Source organism: Eulemur rufifrons, chromosome 11 (assembly GCF_041146395.1).
Source record: "Eulemur rufifrons isolate Redbay chromosome 11, OSU_ERuf_1, whole genome shotgun sequence".
In the NCBI taxonomy this organism is placed as follows: domain Eukaryota; kingdom Metazoa; phylum Chordata; class Mammalia; order Primates; family Lemuridae; genus Eulemur; species Eulemur rufifrons.
Window position 1 is genome coordinate 14478495 of NC_090993.1, and position 26506 is coordinate 14505000.

The 26506-nt window shown below is 45.5% G+C and overlaps 1 long non-coding RNA gene across 1 annotated transcript; it reads right to left on the bottom strand.

The window, feature by feature from the left end:
• Nucleotides 1-2552: 2552 nt before the first annotated feature.
• On the bottom strand, nucleotides 2553-4734 carry LOC138393509 (uncharacterized). Its single transcript, XR_011235192.1, has 3 exons — nucleotides 4686-4734; nucleotides 3896-3984; nucleotides 2553-2685 (listed from the first exon to the last, which is right to left on the bottom strand). It is a non-coding gene; the product is annotated as an uncharacterized lncRNA (long non-coding RNA).
• Nucleotides 4735-26506: the final 21772 nt, after the last annotated feature.

Genomic DNA, 26506 nt, shown 5'->3' on the forward strand with positions numbered 1-26506 from the left:
TCATGGGCAAATAATGTAGCAGCAGGCTGAGAAGTCCTAGAATTGTCACATTTTGTCACAAGGAATAGCTTCAGAAATCACCCAGAAATCAAAGCTGATCTCTGTCTTTCAGGAATCACCCACTGCCAATGAGAAAACTCCTAGAGAGACAACGTCAGAATTCGCCTGAGGTCACTGGCAGGTTGCTGGCAGGGCCTGGCCCAGAGCTTTGTTTGCACAGTCTGAGGACCTACTGTGTGCCCCACCAAAGTCTGAGGCACAGCAGACGTCCTCAACACTGAGCACAGCGTGTGGTAGGCACTGTAGGTGCACTGCCAAGATGTTTTGAATGAACTGGACTTTGTCTGGAGACACAAAGACATATAGAAACAGTATCAACCTTTTTGAGGCTCTGTTTGGTTGGGGAAGGGACATAAAAAGGAGTCACAGTGGCACAGCTGATAAGCTGGCACAGGCGCCTGTCCCCAAGCCTACAGCCTCCTAGCTGGTGCCCCTAAGTCCTCCTGCAGCCTGGAGTATGTCCCTGCAGCCACTCTTGAAAAGGCCCTGGTGCCCGCCTGATTGCTAAGTCCGGTGGACACATGAACTGCCCGCTGTCCTCCCTGAGACACACCGCGCCTTTGCCCCAGGCAACCCGGGTCCTCCCCATCACTCCACCCCTAACAACATACAGGTGAGAGATCTGGCAATTGCACTCCCAGGTTTAAACCTGGAAACAGCTTCGTTTCTCAAAGGGCTTAGCTATAGGGATGAAAACGGAGACATTACAACTGAAGCCACAGACATACCAAGGATGATGAGAGACTATTATGAATAAGTATATGCCAACAAATTGGAAAATCTAGAAGAAATGGATATATTTCTGTAACCTACCAAGACTGAATTACAAAGAAATAAAAAATCTAACTGGACCACTAATGAGACAAGATATTTGGCAAGAATTTTTTGGATAAGTCCTCAAAATCACAAGTAACAAAAGCAAAAATAGACAAATGGGATTACATTGAACTCAAAAGCTTCTGCACAGCAAAGAAAACAACAGAGTGAAGAGACAATCTACAGAATGGGAGAAAATGTTTGCGCATTATACATCTGATCAACTATTAATATCCAAAATATATAAGGAACTCAAAACACTCAATAGCAAAAAACCAAATAACCCTATTAAAAGATGGGTATAAGTCCTGAAGAGATGTTTCTCCAAAGAAGACATACAAATGGCCAACAGGTACGTGAAAAAGTGCTCAACATCGCTCATCCAAACCACAATGAAGTATTACCTTAACTTAGTTAGAATGGCTATTATCAAAAAGATAAAAGAGAACATTTTGGCAAGTATGTGGAGAAAACGGAACTCTTTTATAATATTGGTGGGACTGTAGGGATAATAGAAGGAGGGTTCCTCGAAAAATTGAAAATAGAATTACCGTATGATCCAGCAACCCCAGTACTGGGTATACACACAAAGGAAATTGCATCAGTATGTCAGAGAGAGCTCTGCACTCTCATGTTTATTGCAGCACTATCCACAATAGGCAAGATATGGAACCAACCTAAGTGTCCATCAACTGAAGGATGGATAAAGAAAGTTTGGTATATAGACACAATGCACTACCATTGAATTATATGAAAGAATGAAATCCTGGCTGGGCGCGGTGGCTCACGCCTGTAATCCTAGCACTCTGGGAGGCCGAGGTGGGCGGATCGTTTGAGCTCAGGAGTTCGAGACCAGCCTGAGCAAGAGCGAGACCCCATCTCTACTAAAAATAGAAAGAAATTATATGGACAGCTAAAATATATATATAGAAAATTAGCTGGGCATGGTGGTGCATGCCTGTAGTCCCAGCTACTCGGGAGGCTGAGACAAGAGGATCGCTTGAGCCCAGGAGTTTGAGGTTGCTGTGAGCTAGGCTGACGCCACGGCACTCACTCTAGCCTGGGCAACAGAGTGAGACTCTGTCCCAAAAAAAAAAAAAAAAAAAAAGAATGAAATCCTGCCATTTGCAACAATGTGAATAAACCTGAAGAATATTATGTTAAGTGAAATAAGCCAGTCAGAGAAAGAAATATACTACATGATCTCACACAAATGCAGAACCTACAAAAGTCGATCTCTCATAAGAGAAAGTAAACAGTGGTTACGAGGAAGGGGGAGAGGGAAATCTTGGTCAGATAATATATAAGTACAGTGAGATAGGAAGAATAAATCTCAAGAGATCTATTGTACAGTAGATGACTATAGTTAATGACAATATATTATATTCTTAAAACTTGTAAAAAGTAGACGTTATGTGCTATCGCCACAAAAATGATATCTATGTGAGGCAGTGGATTTGTTATTTAGCTGGATTAGCCATATCACAATACCTCAAAACATCAAGCCGTACACAATTAAAACATAATGTTATCTGTGAATTTAAAAATAAAATTTAATAAATGTTTACATTATCAAAAAAGATAATGAGACTTCTTTCAAAAGTATACTTTAGAGTAGTTTCATATTTTCTATCTCTCTTACCCCTTGATCTTTTTTAGTTTTGCTTTCAGAGCCTCAGATTCATCTAAATCATTCTTGTCTTTTAATTTCAATTCCATTTCTTCTTTTTCTGTTCTTAGTTGTTCATAGTCTATTACCAGGTTATCATAGTTAGCACGAAGTGAGTTCAACTCACTTTCTACATTTTTCTATAACAAACAAAACCAGATTTTCCAATCAGAGGGAATTCATCTCATATATGCTTTGTTTCCTTAACTAAAATTTGGATTAAGTAAGTAATTTAACTTTGATTCATTTGGTGGTTTAAGCCATCCTTTTCTTTAACAACTTTCTAATGGTCTACATTTTGGTAAAGTGGCTCATTTAGAATAGATTATTTTGAAAGGCGTAGAATAAAAAAAATCATAGAAATAAATCATGTTGCCTGTGCCTAACAGGCACGGTTCAACTGGGAAGGTAGGGTGCACATTGGAAAGTTTATTTGGCTACAAATCCTCAAGTTCTTCAGCAATAAAACTGATAATTTAATTCCCCAAATCCTATTTTGTGTTTCAGATGGCTCTGAATTCAGGAAGGGAAACAGATATTATTTATTGATTTCTCAAACTAATAGTATGGGTTTGAGTATGGCTACGTTTTACCATACTCAAAGAGGCCTATCTCTACTTTCTCTACTATGATGAGAAAGAGTTATACTACAAGTTAAAAAAAAGCCTACACCAGCGATTTTTGAAAAAACAACAAACCTTTAGAGTATGTCCCAGGAACACAAAAGCACTTTGTCTATGTACTTTATGGGCATTAACTAATGATAATAAGAAGCACTGCAATTGTATTCCAAAATAAAAATGAAATTTCCTTTAATAAATACATCATATAACTATGTGTCTTTGAACATGAACAATCTAGACAGTAAACATGGAATCTAAACTTATTTTATTATTTACCACAGTATTCCTTCTTTCTTAAAGTTTTGATGAGACTACTTATCTTTATCAGTATTATCTGGAAAAATGACCCCTCCCTAATATATCGATCTATACATTCTATCTGCCTGAGAATTTTGACACTTTTAAAATCAATCTTTTTATCCTCATGGTATTTCCTAAGGCAAAACAGAAACTTCACAGACATCATAGATACCAAGGTCTGCTAGTGAAGAGCTAGAAGCAAAGTTTTACCTATTAGTACACACTTGCCTTATGACATTTTTAGCCTTCCTCTAGATGCCTCATAGGTATCAAGTATAAATATAAAGAGTGAGCAAAGCCTTCTTCAGTGCCACAATTATTACTGAAATTAAGTCAGAGCTAGTAATGTGCTACAACAACAAAATCCAATCAGAAAAGAATTTTAAAAAGAGGAAAAAGATTATGTTGTATCAAATCATTGAATTACCTGATTTAGCAGCTTTGTTGCTGGATTCCACTCTATTTCAGTTAATGTATCAAGAGTGTTACTGCAAAAGTCAGACTCTGAACAGAGAGCTGTAATTAGGGGAAAAAGAAATTTATCCATAAACATATTTATTGAAAATCCTAAGTCAAAGATCTCTAAAAAAAAAATTCAATCAGAGGTAATAAATAATAAGCTCAAATTAGCTAATATATGCTTAGAGTATGAATGCCAAAAATACATTAACAGATGTGGTCTTTCATTTGTTGTGTGACTTAAGATAACTGGTATGAATGAGTGATAAAATATAAGATCCTTAATGAAATATAGGTAAAAAGGACAAATTCTGAATTTGAAATTTGGTCCCTGTAAGGAGATTTTAAAATGCTCCCCAAAGTAGATTATAATGTTGGAGACCTAATTTTGAAACAGATTCCTATGTAAATGCTATCCTTTCAAGATTAGCAATGTTTAAGGTAGATGTTATATCATTAGTAATTTAATTGGATAATGATTAGAACAAAGAAACAAAAACACCTTTCTCTTGTGTATTTCCCCTATAGTGCCTCATTCTTAAGAGATTTGGAATTAATAAAGAACTTCATAAATGTTTATTTTCTTAAAATTACTTATTTTTATCATAAATAATCTCCATTGTAGTCACATACAGAATGCACACACTTTATTTAAAAATCATGTTTATCACATTAACTAAGTTATAACTAGCTTCTCTTTATAACGAGGCTTTTATAATTTTATAATTACAAGTAGATTCACTCGAAAAAGAACTCACATTCATCAATTTCTCCTAATAGAGTTATAGCAGGCTTATGTGTTTTTGTTGTCATAGTTGTTGGCATTTGAAATCCACCTGCATAGTTTGAGTCCTTCATTTTGTTAATTTTGCCAAGGCACCAAGTAACTCTTCGTTTTCTTTTAGCCTAAAGAAAAAAAATCAAAATTATGTCACAGAGGTCTGGTTTCAAACAAGGTAACTAGTTTCTATTTTTGAAAGCCACTCACTTGGTAGAATTTTTATTGAGCCTAGTTTGATATCTTACTAGTCTAAGGACATCCCAAGATCAGAAAATATACTCAAACTTTTCAAATGAGTGTTTAACCCCATAGTATAATAATATGATCAAACTACTGTTTAAATTTCACTTTTTATTTGAAGCGTTACTTACAAGCTTCTTTGGGACTTATTTGAAAGGAAGTTGTTGACTTACAACCATTGAAACAATCTGTCATTAGACAGGAGGGACAGCTGCTGCTGCCATCACCGTAGCGACCCCCTGTGGGTACCAGCCCTAACTGGGAAAGAACAGATTGCAGGTAATATCACAGGTAGCCCATCTGAACTTCCCTCAGCAAATAAATCTTTCACAGGGTACTTCCCAATGCCAACTCCCTTCTAGTTTCCTTGGTAAAGCAAATGCCTCCACCAGTGCCCCTGACCTCATTGCTTCCTTTCTCTCTTGAGACTTGCTCCTTCAGTTATGTGTCCATCTGTCATCTCCACTGACTCCCTCTTCTCTGCTTCACAAATGCTCAAGCCTCTCTGGTTGAGTTTTTTTAATGATAAATAAGACTTCGCTCTAGCTACCATTTTGGTTTTTTCCTACTTTGTTCTCTCTCATCATTTATCCACTGGCTCCTCATCCCTTCAGGGACCCCTGTTTCCGGCTTCTGATCCTACCCAGTTGGGTATCCTTACTACTCACTCCGCTTTGCTGGTTTCTGTTTCTCTGCCTGACTCTTAAGTATGTGTGTTTTTCCAGGTTTCACAGTCTCCACTGTTCTCTTGCGCCTTTACTAGGTACACGTACCATCTCATCTTATGTAATCCTCTCAACAACCCTATGGCTTATGTTCTCTTACTAGATCCTTTTAATATATGAGCTGGGTGCCCAACAAGTTTGGAGAAGTTGTTTAAGGTTGTACAGCCAGTTGGTGGCTGAGCTCATGCCTACAAGTTCAGAGCCTACCCTACCACATTGCCTCTCCAGATTATCTGTTGTCTCCAGAACGTACTACATGCTCTCTCAAGCCTCTCCACACACTGCCCTTCTGCTTGAAATGAACAGCATTTTCCACAGCCCACTCTGCAAAAGCCCAGTCATATAAACGTCCTTGACTCCCATAACCTTTAGCTCCACCTCATTTGCTCCCAATGCCACCCCTGGACCTTGTCATTATCTGAAACTCATAAACCTAAATCCTAGACCTTCTGCACTTACTCCAGTTGCCATCCTTCCCAACTCATTTATTAGGTTAATCCAATTAAAGCTATTTAGCTTGCCAGGGACTCTATTCCCTTGTTATACGACTTTCTTCTGGCCAGCTCCCTCTTGCTTCTCATCTCATCATCTCAGATTCCATATCATTATTTTAATTATGTTTGACATTTGAAGTCAATATCCTCAAATTATTTGCCCCATTTTCTGTGCCTCACACCTATACCACACAATGTATACCCAGGTGAATAGACTGCATTCTGAACCTTTATCAGCTTCCTGAGCACTGCCAGAGCCATAAAGCCAGAAGACTGGCTGCCAACGTTAATCAGGTCCTTAATGCTACATGGCAGGGCTCCTCTCCCCCCTGTCAGCTTTCTTTTCCATTACCTACAAAGGCTAGACTATTTCAAACCCTTAGTATCTCTGCAAACTTGTGACTCTACCATCACCTGCCACATCCGCAGAAAACTTAAACTTATTCCACAAAGAAAGTGTATGCTTACATTTATAGAAGTACTGCCTGCACGGAGGCCTATCCTTTCCTCTATGTTTGTTACAATTCAAGAGGTCTTTCTCCTCCTATCTAAGGCCAATTCCTTCGAATATATTTGAGACCCCATTTCTATGGGCCATCTCACCCTGTAAGTTGGCTCTCACCCCTACCACATAACTCAAATTACATTTGCAAATGAGCTCCTTGTTTCTAAATGTAAAGAATTTTTGTCTATCTTTACCTTATTTAACTTCTTGGCAGACTATGACACCACTGACCACTAGCTGCCTGAAATATTCTCTTTCCTTAGTTACCGTATTCACCTCATTTCATTCTTAATTCTAGAGCTAAACCTGGGTTCCTTTATGGATTCTTTTTCTGCCTTCATCTGAAAAGTTATTTCTTGAGATTTTGCCCTTGGCCTTCTGTTATTTTCATTCTCAACATGTTCACCGAACAAGCTCATTCATTCCCATGACTTTAATTTAGATCTGTAGTAGTTAATGCTCAAATCGACTAACTGTATCTTAGCTCTTCTACCTTATTTTCACGTATTTGCATTTCGACTGCCCGCCATCTCAAACTGAAGAAGTACCAAATAAAATGTTCAGTATCTCCATTGCTCTTCATTCAGTGTCCCTTCACTCAATGAATACTGCCACCTGCTATCCAAGAAGGCAAGCAATACTTGCATGTCATTCTGGACATCTCCCTTTCCCTGCCCCCAAATTCCAATCACAAAGTCCTGTTGAGTCTGCCTCTCAAATAGCTCTCCAATTTATCCAATTTGTTCCTTTTCCGGAGCCACAATCCTTGTGGAGGCCCAGCCAATGTGATCAGCACAGCAGCTACATCTTTCTAAACTGCAATTCTGATGTCACATATGGCTTTTCTTTGTCCCTAGCATAATGTCACATTTAAATCCCTCAATGTGGTTTAAAATGCCCCTGCCGCCAGAAAATCTTGAGTCCAAAGAATACATATCATGCTGCTTCACAACTCCAAGCATTTGTACATACAGGTCTCCTCCTGGAACATTCTTCCCTAAGCCATCCATTGAGCTATTTTCTACTCATCAGTCAGTCAACCCACAGTTCTTGATTGCCTTCTGTATACCTATTATGGCGGCTTGTACATACGCCTGTTCCTTAATGACTACTTTTTGTAGAAAGTATTACTGTTGCAGGATTCAAGGGAAAGAATAAAAGAACTTTGAGCTTTAAAAAGTAAGTTTGTTGGGATAAAAGTAAATCTATGTTATGCCTCTCTTCTTTCCCCATGGATAATCAAGAGATAACTGTAAATTTACTTCCTTTTATTATTACACAAGAAAAACACTAAGATTGTTGCTACTTTTACCAGTATATACTAGAAATTCAGCTAAGTTATTTACCTTCTTAATTTTTTGGAAAATGTCATGAATTGCCCTGGGCATAAGTCCTAAGTAATCTTCTGAACCCATGATAGTATACGTTTTTCCCGAAGCAGTCTGCCCATAGGCAAATATAGTCCCTGAACAAACAAAATACACTCACACAAAGATTTAAAATGAATCTGCAGTGGATAGAACTATCAATACATATTGCACAGACACCCAAGACTAAAATGTTTCTGCAACACTGAGCGAATACAAACCATTGTAGCCTTGTATGGCAGAATCGATGATTGGTGCTGCTATTTCTTCACACACATTTTTAGTAGTTTCATTACTATGAAAGACATGATCTGCAAAACAACAACACATTTGAAGTTAAACCAAACAAATCAAATGTGTTTTCATTCTGAACTAGTAATTACCCAAAGAAATAAAATTGTCAATCTAGGATGATAAAATATTTAAGACAGTATTTTCTTCAACTTTTTGGTCCTTTGAAAAAACCTCTCCTTGAGGTAAAATGTTTTGGTCCTCAGAGACAAAAAATATACTACAAGTTAATGATCCTATGTGTTTTTACAAGGCAGTAGACCACAGTGGTTGCACATGGGGTCTGGAATTTGTCTGGATACAAATTATATAACTGTGCTTTAAATATCAATGTATTATCTCACGTATCATACATGATGGCTAAACAATTTTTCATTTTCAATGAAGCAGTTTACAAAAGCCTTAGTCTGATCTTTAGTAATAAATCTAGTATTATTGATAAGCCTTCTGTACTCTTAATAGCAAAAGAATAGCAAACTAATTTTTGATGCTCTTATATCTTACCAAAATTGAAGGAATTACTTCCATCAACTTGGTAGATGGCATTATTGTCAATTTTCCAGTAAACTTGGGCAGTTTCTCCAAGTTCTTCTTCTCTAAAAATATAATACTGCATTTTAGCATAATTGGTCATAAAAGTTATGTTATAGGAAGGATAATTTAAGATTTCATCTTCTCAAGAACATTTTATTTTATTTTGAGATGGCGTCTTGCCCTGTTGCTGGCACTAGAGTGCAGGGGTATAATCATAGCTCACTGCAACCTCAAACTCCTGGTCTCAAGTGATCTCCTGGCTCGGCATTCCAAGTAGACAGGACTACAGGCCTGTGTCACCATGCTTGTATTGTTTGTAGGGGGTGGAGGGGTGGTGTATCCATATGTTGCCCCGACTGGTCTTGAACTCCTGTCCTCAAGGGATCCTCCCACCTTAGTCCCCAAAGTGCTAGGATTACGAGCATAAGCCACCATGCCCAGATGAAGATTATTTTAAAAGATAGTAATAATATACCACTTATAAGAGAAAGATGGAAAATCCAGCTTTGAGGATTCAGCCCTCTTAAATGGGGTTTCAGTGCCGCTTGCCCTGTCATGGGAGTTTCTTGTGAAACCATTCATTCACCCTTTCACCCAACACTGGCAGCTGAGAGGATAGATTAAAAATGAAACGGCCAGGCGTGGTGGCTCACGCCTGTAATCCTAGCACTCTGGGAGGCCGAGGCGGGTGGATCCCTCAAGGTCAGGAGTTTGAGACCAGCCTGAGCAAGAGCGAGACCCCGTCTCTACTAAAAATAGAAAGAAATTATATGGACAACTAAAAAAATATATATAGAAAAATTAGCCGGGCATAGTGGCGCATGTCTGTAGTCCCAGCTCCTCGGGAGGCTGAGGCAGGAGGATCGCTTGAGCCCAGGAGTTTGAGGTTGCTGTGAGCTAGGCTGACGCCACGGCACTCACTCTAGCCTGGGCAACAAAGTGAGACTCTGTCTCAAAAAAAAAAAAAAAAAAAAAAGAAACTGATTATGTCCCTCTTGCTTAAAATTCTTGAAAACTTTCTGGAAACTTATGAAATCCTTAGCATAGCACATGAGACCTGGATCATGTCATTTCACTCTCCAACCTCATTGTCCTCTAAATTTCTACACGAACCCTAAGCTCTACTTGAAGGTCTTCTCAAAATGACAGATTTAACCTTTTTGGGCCTAGAATATTCTGACCTTCCTTTCCAGTAAGTAACTTATCTATTGTTTCACTTGTGAAAACTGTCAGGACTCTCCTGACACGAGCCCACCCCACCCAAACTGTCATCTCTCTTATGGACTAATCATTTTAGCAAACATTCTCCACCTGCCCATCATAACACTTGTCACAACCTATTGTAATGGCTTCTTTATGTTGATGTCTTCTAATGTATTAGATAAGGAGCTCCTTAAAACCAGGAAATCCCAGACCTTGATATTCTCTGTAATTAAACGCTGTGTTCAATGAAAATTTCTCAAACACAGAAAATGTTAGCCCTTGGGGTCGAGGACCAGCGCCTACTAAAACAAACTGACTTCATTTATTCCCCTTCCTTGTTTTTCTCCATAGCATTTATTACTTATGTATAACTACTTAACACTCTATATTTTTAACTTTATGTTCTGTCTCTCCACTAGAATGGAAGATCCACAGGGCAATGTGGTAGCGTCTGTTCAGTGCTGTTACGGTGTACTAAAGTACATATATGCAGATACATAAGTATTTGTAGCACGACTGAATGGATGCAGTCTTGAGTGTCTATTGAATGCAATGAGACAGACTAGTCCTTGCCCTCAGGGAGTTTAGAGGTCGCCAATTAAGTTTAAAATGACCACACTCTCCCATACGACTTCTTTAGAGCGTGGAATGGGGTAAGGAGGCTCAGATGTCGGAAAAACAGCAGGTGAAGGTCTTCAACGTCAGCGAGCCCGCATTAGAGTTACGTGAATCTCGCAGCTGGAAGTTATCTTCCAGATCTCGGATCCTTCCCTGTCACTTCACAGACAAGCAAACCCCGGAAAGCAGCTCTGGGAAAGGCTGGAGCACTCGCCCCTCCCCCTCGGGCCCGCGCCGCCGGCAGCCGTGCGCGCCCCGCCGCGGTCTGGGCCACCTACCTGCTGCTGAGCGGCCGGACTCGCACGCAGACCGCCACGGGGCCTTCCTCCGCCAGCTTTCTCACGCTGGGCCCCAGGAAAGTGGCCAAAACCCTCCGCCGCCGGCGCTTCAGGGCGCAAGGGCAGACCCGCCTGTAAGTTGAAAATTTCCAAAACGCCGCCTCTGATTGGGTCGCTGTCTCGTGACGTCATGGACGAGTCCACCTGCGGCGCGGTGCGGGGGAGCGTGATGGCAGGCGGCGCACACCTGACGGAGTCTGGCGGCGAGCGGGAGGGGGCGTCGCATGGACGGGATGGTGGCCTGACAGAGAGCGGCCGTCTCGGTAATAGCCGGACACTGCTATTTGCTAAAAGCCCCTGAACACTGTCCTCCACCCCCTCCCTTGAAGAGTTTGCAATCTGTAGAAGAAACAAGGCAGGGACATGTACTTTTCCACTAAGAGGGAATTACGATTTTTTTTTTTTTAAACCACACTAACAGTTTAAAAAAAAAAAGAAAGAAAGAAAAAACCTCAAACGACGAAAGTTGAAACTCACTGGCCGGTCTAGAAAGGTAAGAAGCTCGTTGTGCTCCTGACAAACTATTTGAGTTTAGGTTTTTTTCTTTCTGTGTCTTTAACTCTTGTTTCCATAGGCTGTGAATTTCTAAGAGGCTGACTTAGGGGAAAGAACTACTGAGGACTGGAAAAGTTCATTTAATGTGTTGATACTTTCATTAGCTGAAAGAGAAAGCTCCTTTTTTTTTTTTTTTTTTTTTACCATATACAATTACTTTATTCTTGAAAGATCAAAGAAAATGTCCAGTTTCAAAAGAAAGCACACCCCTGTTAAACTCTCTTATCTTTCTTGTGGCTTACAGCAGTCTGGCTGTGTGCCAAGATTTATTCACCAGCTTGAAACTTGGACATCCATGTTAAAACTTTAAAAACATTACTTGAATTACAACTACATAAGAAGTTTAAATGAAATTCTAAGTGAGTCCAACTATCACAGATCCTGAATTTCAGGATCATTAGGAGGATTGTGCAGGTCAGTCACCACTGCAAAACCATCGGTCCTCAAAGTTACGGCGTGAGCAATGAGTGACCTCATCCTTTCTTCGTTACCACCTAACTGGTTCAAACTGGGTAAGCAAGGAGCCTATGCAGAGGCACACAGAACTTATCTCCAACACTGAGCTATTCTAAATACAGAATCTCTTTCCCCAAAAGAGTGCTTGGTTTTCCTTTGTCTTAAACACAGTATTTTCCCCTTCCTCTCCCCAATCTGAGGGGGATACATTCCAAGTCCCCTAGTGGATGCTGGAAACCATAGGTAGTACTGAACCCTCTATATGCTATACAAGAATTTCTTTTTCCTTTGTCACAGTTTTACTGAGGAAGACTTTCACTTAATGTAGATCTTAGTAACCTCAGCATATAATTTTTTTCTTTCCTTATTAAGTCTAGAACATTAATTTTTCTGCCTAAAGGAAGTACTTTACAGTTTCTCATTGGCATATCGAATTGCCAGCACCGCTATTCTTGAGTTTGGAGACCACTGTTTTTTTTTTTTTTTTTTTGAGACAGAGTCTCACTCTGTTGGCCAGGCTAGAGTGAGTGCCGTGGCGTCAGCCTAGCTCACAGCAACCTCAAACTCCTGAGCTCAAGCGATCCTCCTGTCTCAGCCTCCCAAGTAGCTGGGACTACAGGCATGCACCACCATGCCCGGCTAATTTTTTCTATATATATTTAGCTGTCCATATAATTTCTTTCTATTTTTAGTAGAGATGGGGTCTCGCTCTTGCTCAGGCTGGTCTCGAACTCCTGAGCTCAAACGATCCGCCCACCTCGGCCTCCCAGAGTGCTAGGATTACAGGCGTGAGCCACCACGCCCGGCCGGGGGGGACCACTATTATGTAGTATTTACTTCATTCTACTATTAAGTCTATTAAGTAAAATAAGAGTTACTTGAACACAAACACCGTGGAACCAGGACAGAGGATTTGATCTGATCATGGAGATGGTTACTAAGTGCCTAATAGGCTGGTAGCATGTGTAGCAGAGACGCACTGGACCAAAGGATGATTCACCTACTGTGTGGGGTCGTGAGAGATTTCAGTACAGAAAGAACAGTGTGCAATTTCAGACTTATGAGTTGTTTATTTCTGGAATTTTCCATTTAATATTTTTGGACCATGGATGACCACAGGTAACTGAAACTATGGAAAGTGAAACCCTGGATAAGGGGGGACAACTGTATGTATCGTAGTAGGTACTAACATTTTCTTTAAAAGTGGTTTCAGTCCTTTTCCGCTTTGATACAGGGAATATAAATAATTGTCTGCTATCCCTCAACAATAATGTGAAGCAAAGCATTTAGTAATTGTTCATAATTTAGAGGAGTCAAAAAAATCTACTGATTTAAAAAATTTATTAATATTTAGAAAGTAATTTGTCAATATTGATAAAAACTGAAGACACATATGCTTTTTATGCCAGCAATTGTACTTTTAAGAATTTATGTATGGATACATTTGAAAAAGTATGTATATATTAAATGTATACATGAGTATACATACACATATACAAGACTATTAATTCCAGCATTCTTTATAAGAATAAATGACTGGAAACACATTAAATGCCAGTAAATATGGGACTAGCTAAATGGATGACATTACATTCATACCCAATGGAACACTACGTAGCCAGTAAAAGTAATGATATAGCTCTTTATGTGTACTTTTGAAAGCTAGTCATGATATCTATTAACTAAAGGAAACATAAGGTGCAGAATTGTGTGCATATTGGTATTTTCAAAAGATATTTATATGTCTGGATATGCATATATAATTTCTGGAAAGATACACAGATATGCCAGTTTTTTGCAGAGTGAGCACTGAATTAGATAATACATCTTTTATTGAATATTATTTTATAGTTATTAATATTGTAACCATGCAAATATTAAGTAGTTTCTTTCAATTTAGAGAAACTAGTCAATAGATAAGAGTGGTAAATAAAAATGAGTCTACTTATTCAAGATTTGTTTGGTTAACCAGTTGTGAACTAGTATAAAATATTTTTTTAATTGCTAAACTATAAGGACACTTGGCTGTATCTAATAAGACCCAGAGTTAAGGAAGGTATGTTTTAACTGTTTTTGTTTTTAATAGTGGGCTAATATTGCACATATTAATGTTTACTTGAAGGGAAGGATGCTATCAAGAGGAAGAAGGGACATGATCAATGAAAGTCTCTGATGAGACAAAAGGGAATTGGTCCAAGAGTACAGAGGAGGCATCAGCCTTTCAGAGTTGTGCTTCTGATTGTTGCCGTGGCTGTCTTTGTTGCCATCACCATTGCAGATAATATTTATCAAATATTTACTAAATGCCAGGCTCTCTGCTATATGCTCTATATCCATTTTTTCATTTAAATTGTCAAAATTGTTCATCTAGAAATAGTGACTGAGCTCCTGCTATGTGCCAGATATGGTTCCGATGAGTACTGAGAAGAAAACTAAAGCCAAATCAGGAAAGAGAAGAGAGGGGGAGGGGGAGCCAGGAGTAGGGGTGCTAGTTTCTTAGGAAACACATTCTTGTGGGATGAAGCAGACAATACAGAATAAATGAGTAAAATAATTCATGGTGGGAGGAGGGGACACTCTAGATGGGAAGTTCAAGAAAGGCCTGGGGAGGTGAACTTTGAGGTAAAACTTACGTGATGAGGATACGAGAGAGGGCGTACCAGACAGAGGGTGAACCCATGGTTGTCTGAGTTTGTCATGTGTCTGAGACACAGAAGGAAGGCCCCTGTGGCTGGAGCATTTGGGGCAATGGAGAGAAGTGGGCGGGGCCAGATCCTGCGTGGACCTGTGTGCTGTGATAAAACATTTGGATCTTATTCTCATGGTGAGAGGAAGCCTGGGGAGGGTTTTAAGCAAGAGAGTAAAAAGGGATTTATTAATTCCTTCAAACAAGAATTTCTTTATTTCACTATGAAAACAGAAGCTTGCAGAAGAGACTCTGCACTAGCTCCTGTCAACCTATCTGTCCACCTACCTGTGCCTGTGCCCACATACCTGCCTTCCCGGTTGTATCTAGATGAACAACCGTTCTCCCCTCTGAAGATCTCTCCACGTGTACACTAGATCCTTTCCCCTTCTTAGTCCTCTCTGTTCTGCCTCGGCATCTTCTCCTGCTCTAATAAGCCAGTCTCAGCAGCAAACATATGGCGTAATTTCTCCCATCTTAGATATCTAATAGATACTCTAAACTTAAAATGTCCAACACTGATTCATAATCTCCTTCTCACCAACTGCTTTCTCAGCAGTTTTCTGCATCTCAATTGAGGGCACGTCCATCATCCTTCCAGGTATCCAGTCATACTGCTCAGCTTCTCCTTTTCTCTCAAAGTCTGCATTCAATGTACCTGAAAATTCTGTGGGCCTACCTTGAGAATATTCCCGAATATGACCATTTGTCACAAGTTATGCTAGCCACCTGGTCCAAAATGCCATCATCTGACACTGTACTCATCTCTGTTTCTACCTTTTCCCACTTCCACTGCCAGTCTATTCTCAACCTAGCAATTTGACGGAGCCTTTAAAAAATGTAAGTTGGGTCATACCTCTCCTCTCTGAAGACCCCCAAAGTCCCCTGTACCCTCTGATTCTCTAAGAATAAAACACAAATCTTTCATTTGTCTCCCAAGCCTTATGTGATCTTGTTCCTTATCAGTACTCTGGCCTTACACACCAGCCACACTGGCCTCTTGGCAGTTTTTTTCCCTTTTAATTTCTCCTCTCTCTTGAAGAGTAATTTTGCCAGATATATAACTCTAGGTTGGTGGATTTTTTTTTTTTCAATACTTTAAATATTTCACTCCACTCATTTTTGCTTGCATGGTTTCTAACAAAGTAGTCAGCTGTAATTTTTTTTTATTTTCTTTTAGAAATATATGTATATTTTCAAAAATAGAGATGGGGTCTCGCTGTGGTGCCTAGGCTAGTCTCAAACTCCTGGCTACAAAAGTGATCCTCCCACGGGAGCCTTCCAAAGTGCTGGGAGGTGTGAGCCACTGCACCTGGCCTGGCATTTTCTTGAATCCTCTACAGGCTCCCTCTTAAGGCCTTTGTGCTGGCTGTTCTTTCTGGCTGGTAGGCACTTACCCCGATACCCATGTGTCCTCCTTCCCATTGAATCCAATATCCGGTTAAATGTCATCCTCTCAAAGCTTTCTCTGCATAAAACAGCAACTCACTTGTCTGTTACTTCTGTTCCTTTGACCTTCTCCTTTTTAAATATCACTTATAACTTTTAGACATTGTATGTATGTATTTTATGTATATGTTATCTGCCTCCTCTCACTAGAGTGTCAACTATATGAGGTCAGTGACAGTTTTGTTTACTCCTGATCCACTGCGCGTAGAAAGATGCTTGGCACAGAATAAACATTCAATTAAGGCCGGGTGCGGTGGCTCACGCCTGTAATCCTAGCACTCTGGGAGGCCGAGGCGGGTGGATCGCTCGAGGTCAGGAGTTCGAGACCAGCCTGAGCAAGAGCGAGACCCCGTCTCTACTAAAAAAATAGAAAGACATTATATGGACAACTAAAAATCTATATAGAAAAAATTAGCCGGGCATAGTGGCGCATGCCTGTAGTCCCAGCTATTCGGGAGGCTGAGGCAGTAGGATCACTTAAGCCGAGGAGTCTGAGGTTGCTGTGAGCTAAGCTGACGCCACGGCACTCACTCTAGCCTGGGCAACAAAGTGAGACTCTGTCTCAACAAAAAAAAAAAAAAAAAAAGGAAAGAAAAAAAAAAAACATTCAATTAAAATATTGCTTATTCCATCACTCAATAAATACTTATTGGCACAATTTCTGGAAAGATATATAGAATGTATCTAGCTTCCTTTGGCAAGAAGGACTGAGTTGGAAATAGATTTACCTTTCATTGTACACTATTTCATAATTAATATTTTAACCATATAAAATTAGTTTCTCTCAACTTAAAAAAATAGTTAATAGATAAAAACAGGATATAAAATAGAGTGTACTCATTCAAGATTTTTGTTATCCAAATGTGAGCTAGTATATACTACCCTTTTTGTGACTATATTGTGAAGATGTTGGGCTGTAGCTAATAAGGTAATCTAGAGTTAAGGAAGGTATGCTTTAATTTAAATTGAGTGGTCACGGCACGCACAAAGATTACATAACTTATCTGAAGTTATGTAATTTCTGGAAAGAGATGCTTAACATTTGGATGCATAAAACTTCTCTGGTAGGTAATTATTAGTAAAGTTTTTACTGATTAACTCTTTTCTTACTTGAAAGATTAATGAATGTGTATGATCAAAAAGTTCAAGTTTTACAATAAGATCCACAGTGAAAAATAAATCTCATATTTAACCCCTAAGGTGCCAGTTTGCCTCCCTGTAGGCAACTGTGTCATTTCCTAAAGGGTTCTCCTCAAAATAATGTACAGATATGCACATATATGCATCTTTTTCTATATTTCGTATATTTTTACATAAATAGGTACCTGTTATACATACTGTAGTACACTTTGCTTAAAATGTGATCTTTATTTTAATATTTTCATTTTATTTATTAAAATAAACATAATTTATTAAATTTAATTAAATTTTTAATACTTTCATTCAGTTCAAGAAGGAAAAGTGAATTTCTGAGGCATGTTAATCGCACACACTTCTGTGTTGATGTTTCAACTGCTGGTTTTTCCCCACAAACGGTATTACTTATGCTGAAGCTGTAGAGGGCAGTGTAGTCCTTTCAAAAGCATGGTGTATCCTTGGATACTGTTTTGAAGATCGTGAATATGGTGCACATTTTAGAATTTGGAGAAGCTCCTGGTACTAAAAAAATGCATCAGTTCAAATTATTCACCCATGCTCTTTTATGCATTTCGCATAAAATTATTTGCAATATGTTTATGTTACCTATCATGCTATCACCTTCCATAGGAGTAATTTTTGCTTAATAGATACAATGCTTATTTCAAAGGTCATTTTTAGCTCCAATAAGTGTATGATGTCTTCATTAAAAAAAAACTTGAATTGTTAAGACAGTAGATTTTTCATGTTCTCACCATAAAAAAGTATATGAGGTAATGCATATGTTAGTTTGATTTAGCCATTCCACAACATATACATAATGTAAAACATTATGTTGTACACTGTAAATGTATGCAATTTTGTCAACTAAAAAATAAATAATAACATTTAAAAAATGAATTTCAAATTGAGGATGGGTGAGTGTCAAATTGAATATGGATGCGTGAGGGGGTAGGAAAAGTGATCTGCATTACAGAAAACATCTAAGGTAGTCACAACGTGGCAGAGAATGATGGCAGTCCACCGAATCCATTCTCCTCTTTCTGGCAAGAAACCAAGACTGCATCGTTAGCCTGTCTTGCTGTTAGTGTCTTGCAGTGAGGGGCCACCGCTAGGCCTAGATAAGAAAAACTTCACAGGTGCATTTTTCCTCACTTGTCATTGGTGAGCATCTTTTCCTCTTTTCCTCTTTGACGACTCCAAACCTTCACCACTCTCCTCAAGCCCAGGTTTCCTTCTCATTTTTACTGAGAACGCAGGGTCATCAGGCAAGATGTCTCCACTCCTAACTCTGCCACCCTACCTCTTGCCTCCCTGCAGATCTACATCCCCACCAATTCTTCCCTCTTGTCATGCACTTGCGGAGTGAAGTATTCATTGTGTTTGAAGTGCGTCCTTCCGCTTATACCCTTGGTTCCTTCCTCTACAGTCTCCTCCAGGATCCTGATCCAGCCATTATTTGCTCTCTATTTCAGAAAAATGCTAAAAAACAACAAAAATGAAAAATAATTTGTAATTCCACTACTTTAAAACAATTATCTAAAGTTGTTAAGTGAACATTTGTTCTATCACCCACTCATCAAATTCCATCTTCCCCAAGGTGGCCTATGTTAAGTTCCTTTGTGACATTTTCTTGAGTATATGCAAGAAATCTATATGTATAAATAACCACACACTTTTATGTTTCCGAGAATGGAGTCATTATGTGGTTACTGAGGTAAAATTTGGCTTTTACACTACCAAGTCAATATATAGATTTGTCTTTTATATTGGTTGCATTATACTCAATTATATGGTGGCATTGTAGTTTATTCAGTCATTTCTTTATGTATATTTAGATTGTTTCAAATTTTTCAATGTTGCTTATAATACAAAAATCCAGCTGCACATATATACCCTTACACACTTAGGCTTTTGTTTTCATGACCTAGATTGCTAGAAGTTGAAATGCTGATGCAAATGATGTCCTTGTTTTGAATTATAGCAAGTACTACTAAATTACTTCTCAAATAATTTGTTCGAAGTATACTACAAGCAACAATATGTAAATATCCACTTCCCCATTTCTTCACCATCACTAGATATTATCAATATTTTCAGTTTTTGTCAATTTTAAGAGGAAAAAAGATATTTATTATTACTTTAATTTGTGTTAGCTTTGTGCAAAAGTAATTGTGGTTTTAGCATTTCTAACATTTGCCATTTGATATTGGAATAAATTCTTAAATAAATATGGTTATGTTATATATTTTAATCCACATTTCTCAGTTTATGTTTTTTTGCTAAGGACTTAGTATCTGCTGTTTATTTTATATTTATTTTAGACAATGGAAATGATGTTATACAAAAAGAAAATTCAAATGATTTTATTATTCAGGTTCACTATGGGTCATAAAGCAGTGGAGACAACTCGCAACATCAACAACGCATTTGGCCCAGAAACTGCTAAGGAATGTACAGCGCAGTGATGGTTTAAGAAGTTTTGCAAGGAGACGAGAGCCCTGAAGAAGAGGAGCGCAGTGGCCGACCATCAGAAGTTGACAACAACCAGTTGAGAGCAATCACTGAAGGTGATTCTCTTACAAATACAGGAGAAATTGCCGAAGAACTCAATGTTGAGCATTCATTCTGTGGTCATTTGGCATTTGAAACAAATTGCAAAGGTGAACAAGCTCAGTAAGTGGGTGCTTCATGAGCTGTCTGAAAATCAAAAAAATCATCATTTTGTAGTGTCATCTCTTATTGTGCACAAAAACAATGAAACCCACCATCTCTAATGAAATTACAATAAAATAAAATAAAGCTCAGAAAAAAAAAAAAAGTACTATGTAGTGAGACCGATCCTAAGAACACGGGGGCGGGGAAGGAAGTCACTACCACGGTATAAAATTGTATAAACGTTGCCCGATTCTGTGTGCGTGCGTTTTCTGAGAAATGACCCCCTTTTGCTATGGGGCCGGGACTGGAGTCCCAGTTTGGGACCATAGGATTCCCCGCACTCGACTCCTGACTGATTCGACCTAGGGTTAGCTCTGTGTAAACACTCTTTAGACGTGGGTGTTTTATGGATTTCTGTCCTTCGGGAGAAACGACTGGCCCGGGTACAGGAGTGAGTGAATGTACCGACCGTCTTCTCCCATCTCTCTCTCTCTCTCTCTCTCTCTCTCTCTCTCCCTCCCACACACAGGCACACGCGCGCGCGCGTGCGCGCGCGCACACACACACACACACACACACACACGCCGTTTCCGGGAGCGCCCACTTCATGCGCTTCGGTCCACCGTGACAGATAGTCCAACTGTGAGATCATCGTGAGTGGCTGCGCCTAGGCCCCGCTCTGAACCTCTCCGTACTGTTCGTGTGTCTTCAGCAGGTCCTGCCTCCACCCGTGGCATCTAGCACGGGCCGATGGGTCCCTGTCCTCTCTCCCTGCCGTGGACGCCCCCCTCCGGCCCCCCGCCCCCGGGGGCTCTCTGGTCGACTAGTGGTGGGGAGTGTGCCCGAGGGCTGAGAGACGTGGTCCGAGAGGGGCCGGGAGGAGGCCTGCGACCCAGTGTGTACCCACTCCCGCCCCCACGCTCCCTCCCCCACGAGGGAGCCCGTCCTTTCCAGGCTGACACTTGGATCGGTGGATGACGGGGGTCACCTGGCGGCGGGCGAGCGTTATGGGAAAATCCGGTAGGCGTGTTGCGACGTCCTGCCACAGAGATGGCTCTGGCGACAGCCTCGGGCCGCCCCACCCTGGCCCCCGGCCAGGCCCCGTGAATGTGTTCTCTCTGTCCCTGACTTCTTTCTTTGTTTCACCAGCCGGCGTGCTCTGAGAATGTGAAGTGTATCATAGTTCCACCCTGGGTTTCATGATCCTAAGATAGGAAGGGGTTTTATGATTCCACGACAGAAAGGTTTTCTCATCCTATCATCTCTCCCCCCCCCCTCTTTCTTTCTTTCTCTTCCTCCTTCTGCCTTTTCTTTACTTCTTTGTTGTTTCCTTCTTTCAGTCTTCCTGTCTTCCTTCCTGCCTGCCTGCCTTCCTTCCTTCCGTATTTCTTTCCTCTCTTCCTTTCTCCTGTTATCCTGTGTTTCTATCTCTGTTTTTTCCATCTTTCTTCCCCCTTTCTACTTTCCTACCTTCTTTCTTTCTCATTCTCTCCTTTCTCTCTCCTTCCTTCTTCCTTTCTGTCTCTTTCTATACTGTCTCTCTCCTTCCTTCTCTCTATCTTTTTCTCTTTCCATCTTTCCGTGCTCTTTCTTTTTCTCTCTTAATTTCCTTTCTTTTTCTTTTCTTTCTTTCCCTCCTTCTGTCTCTGTCTGTCTTTCTTTCTTTCTTCTTTCTTTCTGCTTCCATCCTTCCTTCCTTTTTCTCATTCTCTTTCTTTCTGCCTGTCTTTTCTTTCCTTATTTCTTCTTTCCTTCTGTCTTTCTGTGTTTCCTATCTCCTTCCTCCCTTCCTTTTTCTTTCTTCCCCGTGCCCTCTTCCTGTCTTTTCTTATTTACTGTTTTCTTCTTTCTGACTTTCTCTCTCTGTTTCTCCGTCTCTTTTCTTTCTGTTCTTTTCCTTTCTCTCCCTTTCTCTCTTTCTGTTTCTGCCTGTCTGTCTCTCGGCTATGTTGTGGTCTGTGCAGAGACGGGTTTGGTGGACGATGTCGGTGGTCGGGCCGACCCATCCTTTCTTTGATCCCAGTGCTAGCCAGGCCGGGGCCTGCTTAGCTTCCAAGATCAGACGAGATTGGGCGCGTTCAGGGTGGCGTGGCCCTAGACTGACCCGTCATTTTTCGATGGCTTCCGTGGGGAGTAGGGGGACTGTGTTTGATGCCCCCGGGGGACCTTCTGGACTCTGAAATGATGGGCTCCAGAGGGTTGCCCCGTGTTTTGCAGCAGACCTCTGGTGGCTGGCGCCGGTTGTGGTCGGGCTCCACCTGGCGGCCGCTTTTCTACAAGTCTCTTGTCCTCTGAATCTTCGGTGCAGCAGGCAAAGCAGGGGACAGTCCCCGATGCGAGCGAGGCTGAGTTCCGGGAAGCAAGCAGCCTTCGCGGGGCCATCTGGTTCGTGCCGGGACGCCGGCTGGGACATCTGGGAGGCAGAGCTTGGGCCTGCAGGGCTGTGTGGCGGGAGGACGTTGTCGCCGCGCTTCCAGGCTCAGCCAGCCAGGCGGCTTGCGGGGCTGCCCGGGCAGGTCGACCAGCACGCTGTGGCCGCTTTGGAGACCCGACCCACCCCGCGGGGACAGGAAGGAGACGGCACACGCGGACGGGAGAGGAGGGTGTCCGGCGACCGGCCGCCGTCCCGTGCATGCGTGTCCCTCTCCCTCGGCCTCGCCTTTCCTACCCATTTTCCCTGGTTCCCGCTCGGGAGGCAGGGACAGCCCTGTGAGTGGCACCCAGTCGTCCGTGGCTTCCTCCGAGTCCTACTCTGGGGGCGCGGACCGGGCCCTGGGTGGCGCGGGTGGCCGGCGAGGGCGACCCCTGTCGGCCCGCGGGCGCTCGTGGGCCGCGGCGGTCCCGTCCCGATGTTTTCTCCTCCACAAGTCCCCGTGCTGGGGCCGGGGACCGGGCCCTGGGTGGCCCTGGGTGGCGCGGGTGGCCGGCGAGGGCGACCCCTGTCGGCCCGCGGGCGCTCGTGGGCCGCGGCGGTCCCGTCCCGATGTTTTCTCCTCCACAAGTCCCCGTGCTGGGGCCGGGGACCGGGCCCTGGGTGGCCCTGGGTGGCCGGCGAGGGCGACCCCTGTCGGCCCGCGGGCGCTCGTGGGCCGCGGCGGTCCCGTCCCGATGTTTTCTCCTCCACAAGTCCCCGTGCTGGGGCCGGGGACCGGGCCCTGGGTGGCCCTGGGTGGCGCGGGTGGCCGGCGAGGGCGACCCCTGTCGGCCCGCGGGCGCTCGTGGGCCGCGGCGGTCCCGTCCCGATGTTTTCTCCTCCACAAGTCCCCGTGCTGGGGCCGGGGACCGGGCCCTGGGTGGCCGGCGAGGGCGACCCCTGTCGGCCCGCGGCCGCTCGTGGGCCGTGGCGGTCCCGTCCCGATGTTTTCTCCTCCACAAGTCCCCGTGCTGGGCCCTGGGTGGCGCGCGTGGACGGTGAGGGCCTCCCTGGCCCTCTACGCCACGGGGGCCGACCAGATGTCCCTGAGTGCCCCTTGTCTGCTGGCGCTGGGGACCTGCTGGGGACAGGTGGCCGTGTCGAGTGTCGTGGGGGCAGGCGTGTTCAAGTGGCTCGGTCCCCGTCTTCCTGCGCGGTGTTTTTGATCACCTCATATCGTCATCTTCCGCCTGCAGGTTAGTACTGACACGCTGTCCTTCGGCGACTGTCGCTGGAGGGGTTGGGCCTCCGCACGCGGACAGGGTTCTGGGTTCCTGGGGATCCAGCGCCCTGCCCTGTTCCCTTTGAGCTGACCGCCTGGGCCCGCGCGCCGGCTCTAGGGCGTCGGAGTGTCCCGACGGTGGTGCCCGCCTCTCGCGTTGGTCTCTTGTCCCCTCGAGAGACGGCACCCGGGGGAGGGGGGGAGGTTTGCGGCAACCTTCCCCCTTACCCCGCTGGCTCTGTGCCGTTGCGTGTCAGGCGGTCCTCGTCTTTGGGTTGTGCTTGGGAGGCGGGGCTGGCGAGGCTGAAGCGGGCTCCTCCGATCGCTGTCCTCGCCGGCCTGACTGACCTCCCCCAACCCTCCCCGTCCTCGGGGCCTGATCGATGTGGTGACGTCGCGCTCTCCCGGGCCTTGAGCCGCGTGCCAGGCGAGGGACGGTCCATTCATGGTGAATGGTGGCCGCTCTTCTCGTTCTGCCCGCGGGCACCTCACCTCTCCTTCCCCGCCTGTGGGCGGTGCGTGGGAGGCGCGGGTGCGAGACTATCCGGCCCGACCGCGGTCGCCCCGCCCTCGGCCTCGTGGCGTTGGCGGGGGGTCGTGAGTCCTCTTGACGCAGCGGGCAGCCCTCGCTCGCCCTGTGTGGCTGTTGCCTGGCCGGGGTCCCCCCTGCCCGTGACGGACGGGTGCGGGGCCGTGCCGCCCGCCCGGTCGCGCGCCCCGTTTGGCGCGCGGCTGCTGGGTCTGTGTGGCCCTTTTGTGGTGCCCCCGGAGCGCACCGGGTTGTTCTCCAAGGTGCCCGAAACCGAGCGGTGGTTGTCGTCCTCGTTCCCGGCGTCCCCCTCTGGTCGCCGCTGCAGCGTCTGCTGCGTTGGGTACACCCTCGAGCAGCGTGCTTGGGGTTGGGGGGGTCGAGGCGGGCAAGCCTAGAGGCATCCTCCTGCGCTGCGTGGGCGGGCGGGGGGCGTTGTCTCGGCGTCCCCACGATGTGTGCGTGGCGGACTTCGAAAGGCGAGCGCACGGCTTGTGCTCTTCCCACCCTGCCCGAGGGGGGGTGGTTGCACGGTCGTGTGGGCGATCGTGGTGGGGCTGGGCCGGCGACGTGGTGCCGGCCGGCCCCGTGGGGGGCCTCTGCCACCGGCCTGGTCTGCCTCGGTGACCCCTCTCCCATACCGACGGGGGAGTGTTCCCCTCGAAGTGAGGGGGCTTTTGGACCAGGGGCCCCGACCGCGAACGCTCAGGAGTCGCCAACCGTGCGTGTTTTGCCCCATGCCGCAGACCCCCCCCCCACACCTCCCCCGGGGCGTGCCTGAACGCCTCCGCCCAGGGCCCTTACGGGGGCGACCGGGGGTCGGGGGCGATCCACCTTCGGCGAGAAAGCGTCTTCTCTAGCGATCATGGAGGCGTGTCCTCTTCTGGGGTTTGTCGGATCCCCCAGCCCGCCGCCTCTCTGCGCGTCGTCAGCCGCCGCCCCTGCGGCTGCCAGTTGTGCGTGGGCAGAGTTCCCTCCTCCCCTGCCGTGGGGGGGAGCGGTCCGCCGGCCCCCGCGGTGGGGGCCGAGTGCCACTCTTCGCCTAACGTGGTCCGCGCCTCCCCCCTGAACTCTGGGGGAGGGTCACGCCGGGCCGGGCCGGCGTTCCAGCTGTGAAGGGCGCCCGCGTGTGTGCGCTGCGTGCCCCGGCCGCGGGTCGCCCCGGTGTGCGCTGGGGGAAGGGGGTGGTGGTGCGGCCCGTCTCGCGCCCCCTCCCCATCCCCTGTGAGCGTGCGGCCCTCCACCCGGTCCCGTGCCAGGCCGCGGATGGATGGGCGCTCCCGTGCTGGCGCCTGTGGATTGCGGCTGGGGGGACCGCCCGGCCAACGAGGGGGTCGTTCCACCGGTGCACGGTGCTCCCCGGAGCGAGACAGGATTGGGAAACGGACGAGAATGGGATTAGGCGCGGTGGCGTGCGGGCCGAGGGCCGAAGGCCGGCGTCGCTCTGGGACGCCCCGGTGGTGAGGCCGTGGCCCCGTTGGGAGGGTCGAGGGGTGCCGAAGGCTTTGGCCGGCTGGCGTCACGGGCGCGTTGCGGGACCGCTCTCGGGTTTGGGGCGGTGGGATCCCGTGGCGTTGTTTCCCCAGTGGCCCGGTCGCGGCGCAGGTCTCGCCTCCCCACGGGCTCTCGTGCCTCGCCCTCGCGGGGTCTCATCCCTGTTCGAAAGGGTGCTCCTTCTCTCTTCCTCACGGCTGCCGACCGCCCCGCGACGAGCGTTCGCCCGACTGCGCTGCCCGAACCTGACCTCGCCGCGGGGAGGGGGCGTCGCCCTGGCCGCCAAGGCCCTGGACGGCGCCCCCCACCCCCTCGGCGACGTGCCTCGGTTGAACGGTCGGCGGGCCTCCGTGTGGCGGGCCGGACGGCGTTGGGGGGCGGCCGGTCGCGCGTGCGTGCAAGAAGAGCGTTTTTCCGGAGCTACACGCGACCGCGATGGCGGTCGGGGTCCGGGCCCTGCGAGGTGCGCGGGGGGTTTGGGGAGCTCGCCGAAGGCGCAGCCGGTCGTCCCAGGTGCCGCGGGACCGCCCTTGTGCGCGGAGGCCACTGGCGGTGAGATCCCGTGCGTGTCCTGGCCGGTGGGCTGCCGTCTGAGGCTTGCTACACCCCTCCCCTCGGGCCTCCTGGTGCCCGTCGGCCCCTTCCCCCGTCGTCGCCTTATGCCGCGCCCGGCGGCCCCCACCCCGCTCGCCGCCGCCTTGAGCCATCTCGTCCTCTCCCGTCTGGCTTTCGTAGCCGGGAGGGCGTCCGTGCCCCCGGTGCTGCATCGCTCTCCCCCCCGTGTGTCCGTAGCGGCCTCTCCCGTGGTCCGCCGCCGCCCGCCCGCTTGCCCGCGGTGGCGTTGCGTGTCGATGGCGTGTGGGGCGCCGTCGTCCCCCGCGGTG